Source organism: Gossypium hirsutum, chromosome A07, assembly GCF_007990345.1.
Source record: "Gossypium hirsutum isolate 1008001.06 chromosome A07, Gossypium_hirsutum_v2.1, whole genome shotgun sequence".
Classification (NCBI taxonomy): domain Eukaryota; kingdom Viridiplantae; phylum Streptophyta; class Magnoliopsida; order Malvales; family Malvaceae; genus Gossypium; species Gossypium hirsutum.
In genome coordinates this window covers 38,869,980-38,891,760 of record NC_053430.1, presented here as the reverse complement: position 1 = coordinate 38,891,760, position 21,781 = coordinate 38,869,980, and the positions used below count along the sequence as shown (strand labels likewise).

Below are 21,781 nucleotides of genomic sequence, written 5' to 3'. Positions count from 1 at the left end.
AAAAGTTCTTCCTGATTAGAGAGCATGGTGACTGAATCGACGTTAAAAACGCCGGCTGCTTTCACTGGTTTTGTCCTCATGACTTGCCACTGATAATTATTCAGTGACATCTTTTCTATAAATTCATAAGTATCTTCAGGTGTCTTATTATTGATAGTCCCACCAACGGCTGCGTCAACCATCTGTCTAGTTGAAGGATTTAGGCCATTGTGAAAAGTTTGAACTTGTAGCCAGAGTGGTAACCCATGGTGAGGGCACCTTCTCAACAGATCCTTGTATCTCTCCCATGCATCGTAAAGTGTTTCTAGATCCATCTGTACAAAAAAAAAGATATCATTCCTTAATTTAGCCATTTTAGCTGGCGGAAAATATTTTAGTAAAAACTTTTGGGTCATTTGTTCCCAAGTAGTGATTGACCCTCGTGGTAACGAGTTCAACCACTGTTTAGCCTTATTCCTTAATGAAAAGGGAAATAACCGAAGGCGTATGGCGTCGTCTGAAACACCATTGATTTTAAATGTGTCACAAAACTCCAGAAAATTTGCCAAGTGATTATTTGGGTCATCGTCCTGCAAACCATCAAATTGAACAAATTGTTGTATCATTTGAATCGTGTTAGGTTTCAGGTCAAAATTATTTACAGCAATAGTAGGCCTAACTATACCTGACTCAGTTCTTGTTAAATTCGGTTTAGCATAATCATACATAGTGCGTGGAGCATGATTCTGATTTACTGGATCAGCGGCAATTGCAGGAGGTAGTGGATTTTCTTGATTTTCAGCCATCTCCTCGGTTGTGGTTGAAGTATCGTCCTCTTGCTCTCCCTCTGTGTATCTTAAGCTTCGCCTTGTTTCTCTTCGGTTTCTGCAAGCTGTGCGATCGATCTCACTATCAAAAAGTAATGGTCCCTATGGGTTTCTTCTAGTCATACAGTATAAAAAACCTATCAGAAGCAAATAAAAGAGAAAATTAGAAAACAAAATAAAAATTTAAATTGCAAAAAAAATAAGATGGCTAATGTAATAAAAATCGAGTGTTCCTGATATCTTAGCTCCCCGGCAACGGTGCCAAAAACTTGATACGTGATATTCGCGACAGGTTTTAAAATTTATAATTAATCATTCTTGGAGCTAACTATTATCACGATAAAGGCAAGTGTACCTATCGAATGGTAGTATAGCTTTAGCAAGACCGAATTGTCGAACCCTAAGGAACCAAGAGTACTAGTAATTACTTTCTTTTTATTATCTAGCCTAAAAATTAAGGGATTTGTTTATCTAATCTAATTAACTAAACTAAAGGTGCACGGAGAGAAAATTGGGGAAAAGCTTTTGGGAAAACTCGATTGATTAAGACAATGCCCAAGGAAAAATCCACCTAAACTTCACTTGTTATTTGACTCTGAATTAGACGATTTATTCATTTGACTTGATCCGTAAAAATACCTAAGTTATATTATTATCTCTCTCGAGACTAGTAACGTCTAACCTTAGGTTGATTAATTGAAATATTTTTCTAATTAACACCTTAGTGTTGCATTAATTCGATCATGGACTCCCTTATTAGGTTTCACCTTAATCCGTCAAAATCTTGTCACCCTATCTCTAGGCGTGCAATCAACTTTGCTTAATTACAACAAATTTACTCTTAGACAAAGACTTTTGCTCCTATGAATAAGTGTATTAACTTGAATCAATATCCTGGAATATTAAAACAAGAATTAATCACACATAATTAAGAACAAGTCAAATATTTATCATACAATTTAGATAATAATAACAAGATTCGTCTTAGGTTTCATTCCCCTTAGGTATTTAGGGGGTTTAGTTCATAATTATGAAAGAAAACATATCCAAAGAATAAAGATAACAAGACATAAAGAAAACCCAAAAACTCCTGATGGAAATTGAAGGGAGATCTTTCAGTCTTGACGATGAATCCGACTTCTGAGATGGATCAATCAGCTTTTTTTGAGTAATTCCTTGCCTCTTACTCTGTTTTCCTTTTCTAAGTGCCTTCTCAGGTGTTTAAATAGGCTTTAGGATGCCTAAGAGCCCTCAAAAGTGGCCTTTTCTGAATAGGACTATACTTGGGCTCGATAGGGACACGTCCGTGTACGATTGTTTCAGACCGTGGTCAAGGCTGTTAAATAGGCACGGGTGTGTAGTCTACCCATGTGAGGAAGTCCAGGCCATGTTGATTTCCCATGTTGGCCCATTTTCTCCGTTTTTGGCTTGTTTCTCGCTCTTTTTACTCTCCTACGCTCACCTAAGTATAAAACATGAAATTAAAGGATTACGAGCATCGAATTCACCAAATTTAAGGAGAATTCATCCAAAAATATGCTAAGCATGAGGTAAAAATATGTATAAATTATGGTTTATCACTTGATGAAACATATTGTATGTTTAAGGTGTGATAAACAACTTTTACTAAGTGTTTTTTAGTGAAAATGCATAAAAAGGACTTATTTGTAAAAGTTATGAAAATGGGTAGTAGAAATGTGATTTGATGAAAAAAGTGGGCTGCTATGAGCATGGTTTAGGTTCGGCTAGGCTTAGGTAACAAAGAAAATGGATACATTTCATTTTACAAGCGTGAGGACTAAAATGTAAATATGTCAAAGTTTAGGGGCAAAAACATAATTTTACCATAAGTTGATTTTTGGATAGCTTTGAGTAATGTGATAATTAAATAAGTTAAATTTGGTATTATATATCAAGAAAAACAAAGTTCGAACTTTGATCGGGGGAATAATAAGGTTATTGACGATTAGGTCCATTTCCTACCATTTTGTATCGAGGTAAGTTTATGTGTAAATAATGCAATGTTATATTATGTATTTAATGCTTAATATTGCATAAATTGTACGATTGTTTCTATGGAAATATTTAAAGAAGTTTCGACGACGAGAAAATCCTAGTTGAACCTTAGAAATAGTTTAGGATATAAGTGACATGTCACTAAGAAACCATGTAGTATGTGATATATGTGAATTCGGGTGCTGGTTATGTACATCCTACCGGTGGCTGGGTAGTCTGGCATTTGTTGCGGATACCTAACAGCTTGTATGAGTAGCCCGTGTAGCTACGTCTTGACTGATAGCTTCTATGAGCAGGCCCGTGATTAGCTCATGTGTGAGCTCTATGTGTTATGAAATATGAGGTAGCATTGGCTACATATGTGGCACTTATGTGCAAGACCTTCCGTGTCTCCTATAGTATTCCAAGTGTTCAACTGGTAATTCGAAGTGTATGTCAAAGATGACAAAGTATGTGACTATGTTACGAGTTTGTATAGGTATGTATGTATAATTCATGAGTATAAACTTTGGTATGAGATGAACTTTTGGTAAGAATGCTAATGAGTAAGTTACGCCTAAGAAACATGATGATATTTATGTTAACTTATGTTGAGTAGTTACATGATTAAAGAACGATTTATGTTGCTTATTATTTGCATGCAAACTTATTAAGCTTTAAAGCTTACTCCCCTTTTCTTTTCTTTTTTATAGTGTCACCAAGTTAACTTGGGGATCGAGGAACATCGGAGCTCGAATCACACTATCAAACTATTGTTTTGGGTATACTTGGTTTCAATATTTTGAGTATGGCATGTATAGGGACTTGGTCATTTTGTTATGTGTCATATTGGTTTAGCCAAATGGGTTGGCATTGTTATGGTTAATAATTAATTTTGTACATGGCCTTTGAAAGTTCGCTAATATTAATTTTCCTGGTCATTGGTATGTTATTGTGATGATGCTTATCATGAAGATGAAATTGTCATGAATGGAAAAGAAAGTATGTGATATTTATGTGTGATGGATGTTAGTATGTGTAATTGATGTATTGACATCTTGTTTATGTCTGATTTGGTTGTATGTATATGCTTGATTTGGTGTTGCTTGATGTTGTGCAAGTTGGTGCAAGTAAGGGTGGCAAATGGCTTGGTAAATAGCCTTATTTTTAGCCACACGAGTAGAGACATGACCGTGTGTCTCGGCCGTGTGGACAACATGGCCTCAGGCACGGGCATGTGCCTAGGGCGTGTGAAGTCTGCACCTATTTTATGAAAAATTATGAAAATTAAATCGCCCACACGGGTTAGGGACACGGACGTATGTGACCACACAGCCTACCCACACGGGCGTGTCCAAAGCCACACGGGTGTGTGACTATATTTTGATGAAAAGTTCTTTAACTGTCATAAAAATTCTTGAAGTTCTTGGTTTAGTCCCAAACCAGCTCTAATACATGTTTTGGGCCTCGTAGGCTCGTTTTAAGGACGATATGTTGTAAATGAAAAGTTTTAAATTTGGATGGAAATTTATGTCTCAGTGTTGTATGTTAGATTGTGTTTAAGTCCAGTGATGCCTCGAATCCTATTCCGGCGTCAGATACGGGTAAGGGGTTGAACTAGAATAGGAACACATCCAAGCCCGACGTGCGACGCATCACTGAAAACCACAAACTCCCGACCTGATTCAGGTTGAACTAGAATAGGAGCTTGCGTTAGAACAAACTTGAACTTATCAAAGCTAGACTGTTGTGCCTCAAACCATACAAATAGAGTGCTCTTACGCAGTAGCTTCATCAAAAGTGATGCTGTAACACCCCTAACCCCTATCCGTCGCCGGAACAGGGTCACGAAGCATTACCGGAGTTTATAGATCAATTACAGAAAATTTCATATCATTTAATATTCATATCTAAAATCAATCATATCATCCCTTAAATGGGTCCTCGAGACCCAAAATATATGTTAGAATCAAATCGGGACTAACCCAAAAATTTAGAAAATTTTTCGCGAAATTTTAAAATTTTTCTTAGGTGTAAGGGACACACGCCCGTGTCTTAGACCATGTGGGTATTCAATGTGAGGCACACGGCCGTGTCCCAGTCCGTGTTCAAATTAGGGTAGCTACTGACTTGTGTCACACGGCCAGCCACACGCCCATGTGCTAGGCCGTGTGGACGATGTAATTTTTGAAAATTAGGTGCAGGATTCACACAGCCAAGACACACGCCCGTGTGTTGGGCCGTGTGTTTCATACGGCTGAGACACACGCCAGTGTATTTGCTCGTGTGATCAATTCTGAGCACTCTGTTTCTAAAATTTTAAGATGTAGGGGACACACGGCCAAACCACACACTCGTGCACATAACCGTGTGTCACACATGGTTGAGACACAAACCTAGGTGTCTATCCGTGTGGACAAAATAAGGCCATTTCCAAGCCTTATTTCTCACCCAAGTTTTGCCTTATACTACATTAATACCTGCATACAAGTACCAACCAATTCAAGATGTTAAAACCAAGCCAACATTAATATTATATTTGATATATCATCACATGTATTCAAACTTACCTTTTGAAAGACATATACGTTTACCATAATTCAATTTAACCATACCAAGTACTCAAATATTAACCATATTATAACCTCAATTATATATTCACTAGCCATTCCAATGGCTAGCTTACAAACAACCATTTACATGTCAACATTGGCCAAGTTAGCCTATACATGCCATTATACCAAAACAATATTGCTATTTATACCAAAACATGTTGAAGGATAGTGTGATGATGCTCTGACCGATTCCAACCTTTACAAGCTTCCGAGCACTATAAAACAGAGAAAAGAAAACAAAGTAAGCATTTAATGGTTGGTAAGTTCGCATAACAGGAATTTAACTTACCATACATTTACATTTAAGGTAAGCATATAAAGATGCATGCAAGCAATTTGGCTAATAGCCTAAAACACACAACTTCATCAAACATGTTAGTCATTATTCCACATAAATTTCAAGTATCAAAGATGAGCTCATCATATAGAGATTTTCATAATCATGTTCTTTTCACATAATATTTCCATATAACATGTGCTTTTCGTTAAATAGTCATATTAAGTTCATTTTAACCATGTCAAAACTTTTCCCGTTGAAATTTATTTGGAATATCGATGAATACACATGTAATACACTTGAAATGTACAAATATTTAACCATGTCAGAACTCTTCCCGTCAACTCATAATTAGGGGTACCTAACTAGGGCACATATTCATGAAGTACTCTCTTGATTCTTATATCAAGATACTCATGTAAGCCATGTAATAGGAAGCTTATCCGGGCTAAATCAAGAAACTCATAAGAGTTTAGAACAGGAAGCTCATTAAGCTTAACAGGTAACTTAGTAACTCTGAAGAGCTATTATTAGGGAGCTCCAAATAGCCATATAATAGAATGTTCAAGCGAGCCATATCAGGAAGCTCAAGAAGAGCCTATAACAGGACGCTCATAAAAAGCTGCATTTGTGTCTGCAATATATGCAGGATCACAATTGATCATACAACAGGACGCTCACAAAAAGCTACGGTAGTCCGCAACACATGCAGGATCACTACCGATCAGGATGCTCGAAAGAACCATATAATGGGAAACTCGAGAGGGCTTATAACATGATGCTATTTCAAGTTATGGTGTGCCTGCAACATATGCAAGACCACAACCAATCGGGAAATCCTGTATCTATTGAATTCCATATATTCAAACGGGTCTTATACTTAACGAGCAATATCAGACATGTAATTAATTTTATACATTAAATTTTATACAATTCATACATATTCAACATTCAATTCCAAACATATTAATATACATAATCTAGTTACACGAACTTACCTCGATAAACGTTCGTATACAAGGATCTACTAGTCCAACACCTTTTGTTTTCCTCGATCCAACTCAATATTAGGTCTTTTCGGATCTATATAAATGAATTTAACATCAATTTAATCCAATTCATACTCAAATTTAATTCAATTCACATCCTAAGCAAAATTACCATTTTGTCTTTATACTTTCCATAAATGATGATTTCGTCCCTAGGTTCGGAAAATGAAATTCATGAAATTTAATTCTTATTCCAAACCTAAATGATTTTTACATATAACATCTACAGCACATATATTTCATAAAAATAAAAAATTTTCCATGAATTTTACATCTTTACAATTTAGTCCCTAAATCACAATTTCATAAAAATTCACTTTACAAAAGTTGTTTATCTATCAAATAAAAAATTTAAAAATTTAAACATATTCATCCATGGAAAAATTTTAATACTTTGATAACTTTACAAATTGATCTCCAAAATAGCTAGATTAGGTTATTCCGATCTCAAAATATAAAAATTACTAAAAACGGGACATGATTACTTATCTAATTAAGCTTGCTTAATTTTCATTCTCTTTCCTAGGGTTTCTATAAAATTTGGGGAAGAAAATGATATAAAATGATGATATTTGATCTTTCTTTTGTTTATCATCTTTTATTTATTTCAATTTCCAATTTAGTCCTTTTCTTTTTCTAATTTTCCATTGATGAATCATCAAAAATATCTACTAACTTTTCTTAATGGTCTAATTACCATATAAGGACCTCAAGTTTTGAATTCCATAGCTATTTGATACTTATAGCTACTAGAACTCAACTTTTGCATTTTATGCAATTTGGTCCTTTCCATAATAAAACATGAAATCGGTAAAATTTTCTTATCGAAATTTTCATACGTCTTTCCTATCATGATGCAGACCATGCAATAATTTTAAAATAAAGTTTCTTTCTGACTCAGATTTGTGGTCCCGAAACTATTGTTCCAATTTCACTAAAAACAGGCTATTACAGATGCAATTAAGGAAAATTCCTCAACAAACCTTCAGTAGTAACCTACTAAACCCAGGAAACTACGAAGCTCAAGTACATTTCTCGATTGCTTCCACTCCACTATAGCTTCTATTTTCTTGGGATTGACCCGAATCCCTTCAGCAGTCACGACAGCCCTAGAAAAGAAACCTCATGCAACCAGAACTCACATTTGCTAAACTTAGCATACATTTTTTTCCCAAAGTGTCTGGAGAACAAAACGAATATGCTTCTCATGCTCAGACTCAGTCTTGGAGTAAATCAATATGTCATCAATAAAAACTACCACAAACTGATCCAAATATGCTTGGAACACCCGATTCATTAAATCCATAAATGCCTCCAGGGCGTTCGTCAATCCAAAAGGCATCACCAGAAATTAATAATATCTATAACGAGTTTTGAAGGATATCTTGTATACATCAGTCTCTTTAACCTTGAGCTAATGGTAACCAGAACGAAGATCAATTTTGGAGAAAATAAAGGCCTCGCAGAACTGGTCAAATAAGTCATCAATCCTCAGTAGCAGATACTTATTCTTGATTGTCAATTTGTTCAATTTTTAGTAATCTATGCACATTCTTATCGATCGATCATTCTTTTTAACAAACAACACTGGTGCCTCCCATGGAGACACACTCGGTCTGATAAACCTTCTATCAAGAAGTCCTTGGAGTTGAGCTTTTAGCTCTGTAAGACCCTTTGGTGCTATGGGATAAGGTGCAATGGACACAGGAGCGGTACCTAGTAATAGATCAATGTCGAACTCAACCTTTCTATCCGAAGGTATTCCGGGCATTTCCTCGAGAAAGACATTTGAGAAGTCACTCTTAGTGCGAATATCTCTTATGGAAAGCTTTACATGAACCGAATCAGATATGAAGGCAAGGTATGCCTTGCACCTCTTCTGGATCAGCTTATCGACTGCAAGAGCAGAGATTACAGTGGAGAGATAATCTTGACATTCACCAACCATTACAATCTCACCATTCTAATTTGTCATCAAAATAACTCTTTTAGCAGGAAAATCTAGAATGACTAGATGTGCCATAAGCCAATCTATTCCCAAGATCAAATCAAATTCACCAAAAAGCAGTTCTATCAGATCAGCCGAAAATACAATCCCTTGAATCTCGAGGGTTACCTGTCTATATACTTTATCCACTTGAACCGATTGGCCTAGTGGACTAATCATACAAAACTCCCTGAAAATATTTTCAATAGATACACCCAAATTGGTAGACACAATAATAGATACATATGAATGGGTTGATCCAATATCAATGAGAGAAAAGTACAGAACAAAATGAATAAAGAACGTACCGGCTATGAGTCGACATCATCATTATCATCGCAGCGTCTCACCATATAAACTAGTGCCAACTTTCATGCCTCAGTCTAATCCACACCTCTATTCGGTGCTCTTTGACCTCTACTAGAGCCATTGCTCCCTCTACAAGTACCACGACCCTAAGTGGTTGCGGAACCACTCTCGGAGGCTGAACAAAACTCAGTGTTATAGTCTATGTTGTAGCTGGCACATAATCTAGTTGACAGGGACAACCCTTAACCCGATGCTCCATTAACCTACAATGGAGGCATGCTTTTAACTTTCTCTAACACTTGCTCGGATGGTGCTTTTCATAGTCGCTACGGAGCTGAATCTTGATCACTATAGTTGATGCTTCGGTCCTTGGAGGCCTGTCAAACCTCGTCTGTTTCTTATTGCGCTGCCCAAAACTAGAGGGACTTGAATCCCTCTTAGTCTTACTATGATCTCTCTCTTGATCATGCTTCTCGCACTCATTACGCTTCACCTCTTTCATTGTCTTAGCTTTATCAACTAAGGCTGCAAAAACCCACTCCCTTTGAGGAGCTATTAGGACTCACAGATCATAACATGATCTGTAATGACCCAAATTTCACGGGCATCGAAAAAGTACATTATCAGGCCTCCGTCTTAGTGAATTAGATTCATAAACAATTATTAGAAATATTTATAACTCTAGTAGCGTGTCTAATTACGTTTTAATTAGGCGAATTTAATTTAATTTGGAGAAAATAGAAAAAGGATTAAATTGAATTAAGGATAAAAGTTGAATTATAAAACAATAGAAAGTAAAAAGGGCTAAAATGGAAATTAAATCATTTTGCTATAGTTGAGGAAGCATAAGAGAATAAAATCTAAGCTTTTATTTGTTTTAAATTATATAATTAATGATATATAAATATAATTTATATAATATGAATTTATGATAATTAAAATATAATGATATTATATTATTAAATAAATTTATACCAATTGTGTGGATATGATAAACTACATGTGTAATGCTTGTATTTATACAATTGTAAAATATGTGTATATTTTATTAAATAATAAGTAAAAGATATTTATTAATTATTAATTAAATTATTATATTATAAGATTTTTATTTAATAAATTAATTAGATTAAGACAAATGTATGGTATACAATTAATACAATTTATACATGTGTAAAAATTATATTAGTACAATTGTAAAATAAATAATTAAATTACTTATTATTTAAGTTAAAGATATTTATTAAATTAAATAATTAAATTATATGATTTTTGTATAATAAACAAATTGAACAATGACAATTGTAATAAGAATATTAGTACATTTGTTATAAAATAATTTGTTTACTTAATATTAAAGTAATAGATAATTAGAATTAAATTATTAATATAAAAAAATAAAATAAAATAAATAAAAGTAAATAGAATAAAACGAAATAAAAAGAAAAATAAACAAAAGCCAACAAACAAACAGAATAAGAAACAGAGAGCATTTGAAAAACAGGGGAAGAAAAGGGAAAGAAAAGAAAAGAGGAAAATTGGAATTTTAAAGCTTCAAGTTTGTTTGCTAACAAGGAAAACAAGGCATCGACATCCAAAGAAAAAGAAAAGATTGTTGAGGAGTAAACTCATTTTCCGGGTTTGTATTACTATAACTCAAACTATTTATTAAATGTATATTGAATTTATAGTTATGGAATAATTAAGATAAGGTAAGTATTATATTTGAAATTAAATGTGAGTATGAGTGAAAATTAATTTGTATATGAATTAATATAATAGATGTTTGAATTGATTGAGTATTGAAAATTTTTGTGGAAATGAAATTGAAATTGGAAAAGTAAAATAATACCCTATTAACTTGTCGGACTAGATTTGATACAAATGGCATGCCATTGGATTTGTGAGGTGATGAGGAGATCTGTAGTTTGGCCGAGAAGATGTTTCTGTTATTATATACTTCGGTTCATCTGAAGAGGCATTTAATGCCTGATTGGTGTGTTTGAGAGGATATGATATACTGGTGTGTTTGGGAGGCTATATTATACTGGTGTGTTATGGAGGATTTATAATATTCCGGTTGTGTTTGGGCTGGATATTCTGGTGTGTTTGGGTGGAATCCGCGTATCTGTCAGAGTCCGAGCCTTGTTAAGAGGGTAAATAATTGAAATAAAATTTTGAAAATGAGATTAATTGTTTTGACACTATTGAAAAGTATGAGAAAGACTGTATGAGTTAAATTATGAATTGAGTTAGTATGTGAAAAATAAAATATGAATTTAAAAGTTATGAAGTAATATAAATATATATAATTAGTTTAAATGATTATAAAGTTTATGGTTGATGTTTTTAATTTATTAATGTTAAATAGTTTTGATTTATAGTAATACCACTGAGTATGAAATACTCAGCATACGGTTGTTTCCGTGCGTAGGTAATTAGAGTTTTGGATCCGTTCCAGCATCCAAAACAAACCCGACTTTAACAAGAAGATTTGCTGATGTATTTCTTCCTTTTGTTAAGTGGTATGTACTAGGTAGTTGAATATGAATTATGTATATACATTTAAGTTAAATGATTTTGGTTGTATATAAATGATTATAATGTTTTGGATTATGAATATGATATAAAGTTATGAAATGGTAAATTTGGTATTAAATAATTGAAATAAAATAAAAGTTATTAATTATACATATATACTAACATGTTATATTGTTTAAACTAAGGTATGAAATTATTATTTTGATAAAAATTGGATGTATTTGAGTATACCTAATCATTGGTTAGAGTGTTGATATTGGATTGTTTTGGGTTTGAAGTTTGCAAGCGTTTTTATGTAAAAATAAGCAGAAATGCAGTCGAAATTTTTATAAAAAAATTACGAAAAATTTTCAGAGAATTCGAATAGGTTCCATTTCACTTTTAATTTACGTTTTGGCTTCAAGCATCTATTATTGGGACTTAACTATTAAATTGTACTATGAATGTTATTTTATTTGTGAATTATTTGTAAGTTGTCTGATATGTCTGTTAATGCCTCATAATCCTATTTCAGTGACGGTTTAGGGTTAAGGGGTGTTACAATTATTGGTATCAGAGCTATCAGGTTTAGCCGATTCTTGGGCTAAATCGAGTTCGAAAGTGAGTCTAATAGTACATGCCATTTTTGAGTCGAAATTGAGTCGGGATTTTTGGATGCTGACCTATTTGTTTGTTTCTATTTTATAGATTAAAGATGTCAGATGAAAGAATAGAAGATACCGATCAGGAAATGTATACTGGTGATGAAGAGTCGTATGGATTAGATGAAACCGAGTCTGTAACACTTAGCATAAATCCTATAAGAAATCAACCACCTAAAGTTGATAGAAGAAATGATGGAGATGATTCTGATATATTGAGAAAAATTGCTGATGCACTACCAAGTGTAGCGGAAACTGTTCTACTACGACTTCAGTTCCAACTCAAAGATGGGCCTCGATAAAGGAATTGAGAAAGTTTGGTGCCACTGAATTTATGGGTTTGAAAGGAGTTGATCCGTCTGCAACTGAAAAATGGATGGAGTCGACTAAAAGAATTTTACAACAATTAGATTGTACCCCCCGAGAGTGTTTGATTTGTGCTGTATCGTTGCTATAAGGAGAAGATTACTTATGGTGGGAATCATTGGTTCGACATTTACCAGAGAATCAGATAACTTGGGATCTATTTCAAAAAGAGTTTCAAAAGAAATATATCGGAGAAATGTATATCGAAGACAAGAAACATGAGTTTTTGACGTTACAACAGGGTGACATGTCAGTAATAGATTATGAGAGGGAATTCTTGAGACTCAGCAGATATGCCTTAGAGTTTATTCCAACTGAAGTTGACAGTCGTAAGAGATTTTTACGGGGTCTTCGAGATGAAATCAAATTACAGTTGGTATCTCAACGTATTACTGAAATGGTAGACTTAATTGAGTGAGCTAAAATGGTAGAACAAGTGTTGTGATTCAATAAAAAGATTGAAAGTGTTCGACCAGCTGGGAAGCGTACAGGAACTACCACTTCGAATCCTCAGCCAAAAAGACCAAAAGAATCTCAGGGTGGTTGGAGATTCAGTTTTAGATCGGACAGAGGTGGAAGAAGCAGGGGTAAACAGATGGCAATATCTACTGGTAGTGTGAGAGGTCCATCCCGAAGTATAGAAATTCTAGACTTTGAGCACTGCGGAAAGAAACATTTAGGTGAATGTTGGAGGATAAGCTGACGATGTTTTCAATGTGGGTCTATAGATCATTTCATCCGAGATTGTCTGAAAAGTGAAAGTGCCACACCTGAAGCATCTCAAATATCAGTGCCTACTGCTCATGGCAGAGGATCTGTAGGGGTGGTTCTGTGTCTAGAGGTGGAGGTGTCAGAAGAAATAGCGATATAGTTACACAATAGTCAGAGGCTAGAGCGCCGGCCAGAGCATACATAGTTCGGACCCGTGAGGAGGGTGATGCACATGATGTTGTTACAGGTATATTTCTATTGTATTCTGAGCCTATTTATGCTTTAATTGATCCGGGTTCGTCACACTCATATATAAATTCAAAACTAGTCAAGTTAGGAAAGCTAGAATCTGAAACGTCTAGAGTTTCTATAGAAGTGTCTAGCCCTTTGGGACAAACGGTGTCAGTAGATAGAGTGTGTCGGAGGTGCCCGTTAATAATACATGATAAAATGTTTCCTGTGGATTTTTTGATCATGCCTTTTCGTGATTTTGATATCATTTTGGGTATGGACTGGTTATATGAACATGGGGTAGTTTTGGATTGCTATGAAAAGAGGTTTAGTAATCAAACAGAAAATGGGGACAGAATTGAAGTGAGCGGCATCAGCACCAGTGGTACGACACGTATCATTTCAGCGATGAAGGCTAATAAATTACTGCAGCAGGGTTGTTCAGCATACTTGGCATATATTATTAATTCTGATTCAGTTTGGACTCAGTGCAGTAAAATTAGGACTGTATGCGAGTTTTCAGATGTATTCCCAGAAGAACTACCGGGCTTACCACCTGATAGAGAGGTTGAATTTGCTATTGAGGTGTATCCAGGTACAACACCAATTTCTATACCTTCGTACCGAATGTCACCTACTGAAATGAATGAGTTGAAAGTACAATTGCAAGATTTACTAGATCGAGGCTTCATCCGACCAAGTATTTCACCCTGGAGAGCTCCAGTGTTATTTGTTAAAAAGAAAGATGGTTCTATGTGGTTATGTATTGATTATCGACAGTTGAATAAAGTGACGATCAAGAACCGGTATTCGTTGCCTCGTATAGATAATTTGTTTGATCAGCTTAAGGGAGCTTTAGTATTTTCAAAAATTGATTTGAGATCCGGGTATTATCAGTTGAAGGTGAAGTAAAGTGATGTGCCTAAGACTGCCTTCCGTACTCGTTATGGCCATTATGAATTTTTGGTAATGTTGTTTGGGTTGACCAACGCCCCAGCTACTTTCATGGATTTGATGAACCACATTTTCCAGCCGTATTTAGATCAGTTCGTAGTGGTTTTTATTGATGATATATTGGTATATTCGAAGACAAAGGCAAAACATGATCAGCATCTTCAAATAGTTCTACAGATTTTGCGAGAAAAACAGTTGTATGGGAAATTGAGTAAATGTGAATTCTAGTTATCTGATGTGGTATTTTTAGGACATGTAGTATCTGCTAACGGGATTAGAGTTGATCCGAAGAAGATTGAAGCAATTGTTCAGTGGAAGGCGCCAAAGAATGTATCAGAGGTGCGCAGTTTTCTCTGTTTAGCTATCTATTACAGGAGGTTTGTAAATGGATTCTCGAAGATAGCGCTACCAATGACTAAACTACTGCAGAAGAACGTTCCTTTTATCTGGGATGATCAGTACCAGAAGAGTTTTGAAACTTTGAAGCAAATGTTGACAGAGGCACCGGTATTAACATTACCAGAGTCAGGGAAAGATTTTGTTGTGTATAGTGATGCTTCTCTGAGCGGCTTGGGTTGTGTATTGATGCAAGAAGGGAAGGTCATAACTTATGCATCTCGATAGTTAAAACTACATGATTGTAATTACCTGACGCACGACTTGGAGCTAGCTGCAGTAATTTTTGCTTTAAAGATTTGGAGGCATTACCTATATGGTGAAAATGCTACATTTACACAGATCATAAAAGTCTTAAATATCTTCTGTCGAAGAAGGAGTTGAATTTAAGACAAAGACGGTGGATTGAGCTTCTAAAATATTATGATTGTGTTATAGACTATCATCCGGGAAAAGCAAATGTAGTAGCGGATGCATTGAGCAGAAAAGCTGCAATTGAATTACGAGCAATGTTTGCTCGGCTCAGTATTAATGATGATGGGAGCTTGTTAGCTGAGTTAAGGGTTAAGCTGATGATGTTTGATCAGATTAGAGCAGCTCAGATGAAAGATGATAGATTATTGAAGAAAAGAGAGATTGTTTAGAATGGTACAACTGAGAGTTTTAGTATTGACAAGCATGATTGTTTGAGGTTTCAAAACCGGATTTGTGTTCCAGCTACTTCTGAACTAAAAGAGTTAATTCTTCGAGAAGCACACGATGGCACCTTTGCATTGCATCCTGGTGGAACAAAAATGTATCGTGATTTACGGGAGCTTTATTGGTGTCAGGGATGAAGAAAGATATAGTTGAATATGTCAGTAAATGTTTGACATGTCAGCGAATAAAGGCTGAACATCAGGTACCGACAGATTTACTTCAGCCTATTAGTATTCCTGAATGGAAATGGGATTGTGTTACTATGGATTTTGTTATGGGATTGCCATTGTCGGCAAGTAAGAAAAATGCCATTTGGGTGATAGTTGATCGACTTACTAATTCTGCTCATTTCATAGCAGTCAGGACTGATTGGTCTTTACAGAAACTTGCTGAGATTTATATCTGAGAAATTGTGAGATTGCATGGTATTCAGGTATCAATAATTTCTGATCGTGATCCACGATTTATATCGAGATTTTGGAGGCAATTGCATGATTCCCTAGGTACCAGACTTAATTTTAGTACTGCATTTCATCCACAAACCGACGGGCAATCAGAACGGGTCATTCAAATTTTAGAAGACATGCTTCGGGCTTGCATTATTGACTTTGAATCAGGTTGGGAACGATATCTACCACTAGCAGAATTTGTTTATAATAATAGTTTCCAATCCAGGATTCAGATGGCCCCGTATGAAGCTTTGTATGGGCGAAGGTGTTGATCACCAGTATGTTGGATAGAATTGAATGAGAACAAAATAGTTGGGCCAGAATTAATTCAAGAGACAAAAGAAATGGTTAAAAAGATCAGAGATAGGTTGAAAACAGCTTTTGACAGACAAAAATCTTATGCAGATCTGAAGCGACGAGATATAAAGTATTCTGTGGGTGATAAAGTGTTTCTAAAGGTATCACATTGGAATAAATTTTTAAGATTTGGTCGCAAAGGAAAATTAAGTCCTCGTTACATTGGACTGTATGAAGTAGTTGAAAGAATCGGACCAGTTGCTTATCGATTAGCTTTACCTCCAGAGCTTCAGAAGATTCATGATGGTTTTCATGTTTCTATGCTCCGGAGATATGGATCAGATCCTTCCCATGTTATTTCTACTGAAGACATTGAGATTCAATCAAATTTGTCCTACGAAGAGGAGCCGATCCAAATATTAACTCGGGAAATAAAAGAGCTGAGAAATAAATGAATTCCATTAGTGAAAGTGTTATGGAGAAATCATGGGGTGGAAGAAGCAACTTGGGAACTAGAAGAGATAATGAAAGCTCAATATCCTCATCTTTTCTCAGGTAAATTTTGAGGACGAAATTTATTTAGGGGAGAAGAAATGTAATGACCCAAAATTCACAGGCATCGAAAAAGTACATTATCAGGCCTCCGTCTTAGTGAATTAGATTCATAAACAATTATTAGAAATATTTATAACTCTAGTAGCATGTCTAATTATGTTTTAATTAGGCGAATTTAGTTTAATTTGGAGAAAATAGAAAAAGGATTAAATTGAATTAAGGATAAAAGTTGAATAATAGAATAATAGAAAGTAAAAAGGGCTAAAATGACAATTAAGCCAATTTGCTATAGTTGAGGCGGCATAAGAGAATATAATCTAAGCTTTTATTTGTTTTAGATTATATAATTAATGATATATAAATATAATTTATATAATATGAATTTATGATAATTAAAATATAATGATATTATATTATTAAATAAATTTATACCAGTTGTGTGGATATGATAAAATACATGTGTAATGCTTGTATTTATACAATTGTAAAATATATGTATATTTTATTAAATAATAAGTAAATGATATTTATTAATTATTAATTAAATTATTATATTATAAGATTTTTATTTAATAAATTAATTAGATTAAGACAAATGTATGGTATACAATTAATACAATTTATACACGTGTAAAAATTATATTAGTACAATTGTAAAATAAATAATTAAATTACTTATTATTTAAGTTAAAGATATTTATTAAATTAAATAATTAAATTATATGATTTTTGTATAATAAAAAAATTGAATAATGACAATAGTAATAAGAATATTAGTACATTTGTTATAAAATAATTTGTTTACTTAATATTAAAGTAATAGATAATTAGAATTAAATTATTAATATAAAATAAATAAAATAAAATAAATAAATAAAAAGTAAATAGAATAAAACGAAATAAAAGGAAAAAGAAACAAAAGCCAACAAACAAACAGAATAAGAAACAGAGAGCATTCGAAAAACAGGGGAAGAAAAGGGAAAGAAAAGAAAAGGGGAAAATTGGGATTTTAAAGCTTCAAGTTTGTTTGCTAACAAGGAAAACGAGGCATCGGCATCCAAAGGAAAAGAAAAGATCGTTGAGGAGTAAACTCGTATTCCGGGTTTGTATTACTATAACTCAAACTATTTATTAAATGTATATTGAATTTATAGTTATGGAATAATTAAGATAAGGTAAGTATTATATTTGAAATTAAATATGAGTATGTGTGAAAATTAATTTGTATATGAATTAAGATAATAGATGTTTGAATTGATTGAGTATTGAAAATTTTTGTGGAAATGAAATTGAAATTGGAAAATTAAAATAATACCCTATTAACTTGTCGGGCTAGATTTGATACAAATGGCATGCCATTGGATTTGTGACGTGATGAGGAGATTTGTAGTTTGGCCAACTTGATGTTTTTGTTATTATATACTTCGGTTTATCCGAAGAGGCATTTAATGCCTTATTGGTGTGTTTGAGAGGATATGATATACTGGTGTGTTTGGGAGGCTATATTATACTGGTGTGTTATGGAGGATTTATAATATTCCGGTTGTGTTTGGGCTGAATATTTTGGTGTGTTTGGGTGGAATCCACGTATTTGTCAGAGTCCGAGCCTTGTTAATAGGGTAAATAATTGAAATAAAATTTTGAAAATGAGATTAATTGTTTTGGCACTATTGAAAAGTATGAGAAAGAATGTATGAGTTTAATTATGAATTGAGTTAGTATGTGAAAAATAAAATATGAATTTAAGAGTTATGAAGTAATATAAATATATATAATTAGTTTAAATGATTATAAAGTTTATGGTTGATATTTTTAATTTATTAATGTTAAATAGTTTTGATTTATAGTAATACCACTGAGTATGAAATACTCAGCGTAGGTTGTTTCCGTGTGTAGGTCATTAGAGTTTCGGATCCGTTCCAGCATCCAAAACAAGCCCGACTCCAACAAGAAGATTTTTGTGATGTATTTCTTCCTTTTGTTAAGTGGCATGTACTAGGTAGTTGAATATGAATTATGTATATAAATTTAAGTTAAATGATTTTGGTTGTATAGGTAGTTGAATATGAATTATGTATATACATTTAAGTTAAATGATTTTGGTTGTATATAAATGATTATAATGTTTTGGATTATGAATATGATATAAAGTTATGAAATGGTAAATTTGGTATTAAATAATTGAAATGAAATAAAATTTATTAATTATACATATATACTAACATGTTATATTGTTTAAACTAAGGTATTAAATTATTATTTTGATAAAAATTGGATGTATTTGAGTATACCTAATCATTGGTTGGAGTATTGATATTGGATTGTTTTGGGTTTGAAGTTTGCAGGGGGTTTTATGTAAAAATAAGCAGAAATGCTGTCAAAATTTTTATAAAAAAAATTATGAAAAATTTTCGAAGAATTCGAACAAGTTCTATTTCACTTTTAATTTACGTTTTGGCTTCGAGCGTCTATTATTGGGACATAACTATTAAATTATACTATGAATGTTATTTTATTTGTGAATTATTTGTAAGTTGTCTGATATATCTGGTAATGCCTCGTAGCCCTATTCTAGCGACGGTTTAGGGTTAAGGGGTGTTACACGATCCTTCCTCAAACCTCACACACTTATCATCATTAGACAATACCAGAGCCTGCGCATACCTACTTAGCCTCAAAAACTCGGCCTCATACTCAGCCACAGATCATTCACCTTGAACCAGACTCATAAACTAGCAGTAGCAAGCCTCCACATAACTCGCCCCCACATGCTTACTCAAGAAAGCATTCTTGAAATAATCCCAATTAACCTATTCGGGTTGAGCAGCTTGCTCAATCATCAACCACCATTGATAGGCTTCCTCTCGAAACAAGGAAACATCACCCCTCAATTTTTGAGTGGGAGTGCAATCGATATCGATCATAATATGTTTAGTGGCCTCTAGCCAATATTTAGCAATAGTAGGGGCAGCTCCAGTGATGCCCCGAAAAAACTCAGTACCATTGACCGAAGTCGTTCAGTTACCTAACCTTGGCCTCTAGATCCAGAATGGGTCTTAGCGACCGTATCCAATGCTCGTATCATGGCCTTGGATAGTGCATCGTCCCCAGCTATCGGAGTTTGAGACCCCGTCTCAGTAGGAGTACCAACGGTCTCGCTGGTCTTCAGATTGGACATACTGCCCATAGAGGATGACTCTATTCGAGCTCCTCCTTAGCATCTACGACACCCATGAGGTCCACGTCCATGATTACCACACGAACTCATATTATCAGTTTACCTACAAAGTCAGAAGTGCATAGATTAGTTCTGGGGCTTTAGCATAGTGTTTCTACCAGTTAATATCAGAGTATTTAACCAGATAACAGTTCAATCACTACAGTGTTTCCACCAATCATGCTTACGAAACAAAAATACTCATAGGTTTAGTGTTGGAGGCTCGACCATTACAAAAATCAGTTTTCAAAATGACTCTGATATCTTATTTTCATTTAACCACCTTTTAACACACATTATGAACCCAAAACACAGCCTGAGTGTTAACTAACTTGGCTCCAATGCCACTAAATGTAACACCCCAAACCCGGCCTAGGTTTTAAGGCCAAGTCCAAAGAGTTACATTAACATTGCTAGGAAACCAACTTATATAAACATAATTAATGAATGTCTAACAAGTGATAACAGTCATAAACCCAGTCGAAAATCTACAATATTTAAAAGTCGTACTACGAAGAAATACTAAAATTATCAATAATTAAATGAATAGGTTGGCAAAACAGATTGACTGAGCTTTCGCCACGTTGACCCAACCAAGAAAATTCAGTCAACAATAAAATGAGACAAGAACTTAGTGTATAACTGAATAGGTTCAACTGCACAATCATAATAATTATTTCTTGAATCTCATATGCCAATTAGATTCAGAGAATATCCAGTACAGATTTAATGAATCAGTTATATGTCAGAACAATTCCAATTCATATACAATATAGACCAGAAACAAGTGCGATTGTTATTACCCCCATCCGCTACACACTATCTCTGACCATCCCAATAGAACATTAATGGCATTTAATACCCATCCACCCTTACACACCGAATAGTGTCAATCCAACACGTCTAATGAGATGCAGGCTAGATGCATAATTGAAATGCGAAAAAAAGGTCAAATTCTCATATAATCATGGCTTAGCCATTGAATCAGAACAGAGCACTTCCTCATTTACAAAATTCCCATCCCATGCAAATGAAGAATATAGATATCAAGAATGTATACACAGTCATTTAAATTCAATTTACATTAATATACTCAATACCTCAATCTCAAATCATTAGTCAACATTCATACGGTCTAATTCAGATCATAAATACACGGAAGGCTTACGTTCACGGTAGAGGACGCTTACAGCCTCAACGATAAATTTCAAATCTAACCCACATGCCCGTGGGGTTCCTCACGGCCTAGCACACGCCTGTGTAGCCACCATTGTGCCTCACACAGCCTGACACATGCTCATGTCTCTAGCCTGTGTGGTTTCTAAATCACAAACAGTGAGTTACACGGCCTGGACACAAGCCCGTGTCTCTGGCCCGTATGGTTTCTAAATTACAAATAGTGAGTCACACGGCCTGGACACACGCTCCTGTCTCTGGCCCATGTGATCCTTACCTTGTAATCAGTGAGTTACATGACCTGGACACACGCTCATGTCCTTGGGCCGTGTGAACCTTGGACTAACATGCCGAGACATGGCGTGGACACACGCCCGTATCCCGTGTTTGTGTGGCTCATTTTTGGTATATAGTGTGTTACACGGCCTAACACATGGCCTATCACACGACCTACCACACAGCCTAGCAGACGGCTGTGTGGCGTGACATCGTTTGAAATTTACAAAAACT

General features: G+C 34.5%; 1 non-coding gene across 1 annotated transcript; it reads left to right on the top strand.

Annotated features, from left to right (window-relative positions):
• The first annotated feature begins 240 nt into the window (after positions 1 to 240).
• Positions 241 to 347, top strand: LOC121204079 (small nucleolar RNA R71). The gene has a single exon (XR_005899007.1). It is a non-coding gene; the product is annotated as a small nucleolar RNA R71 (small nucleolar RNA).
• Positions 348 to 21,781: the final 21,434 nt, after the last annotated feature.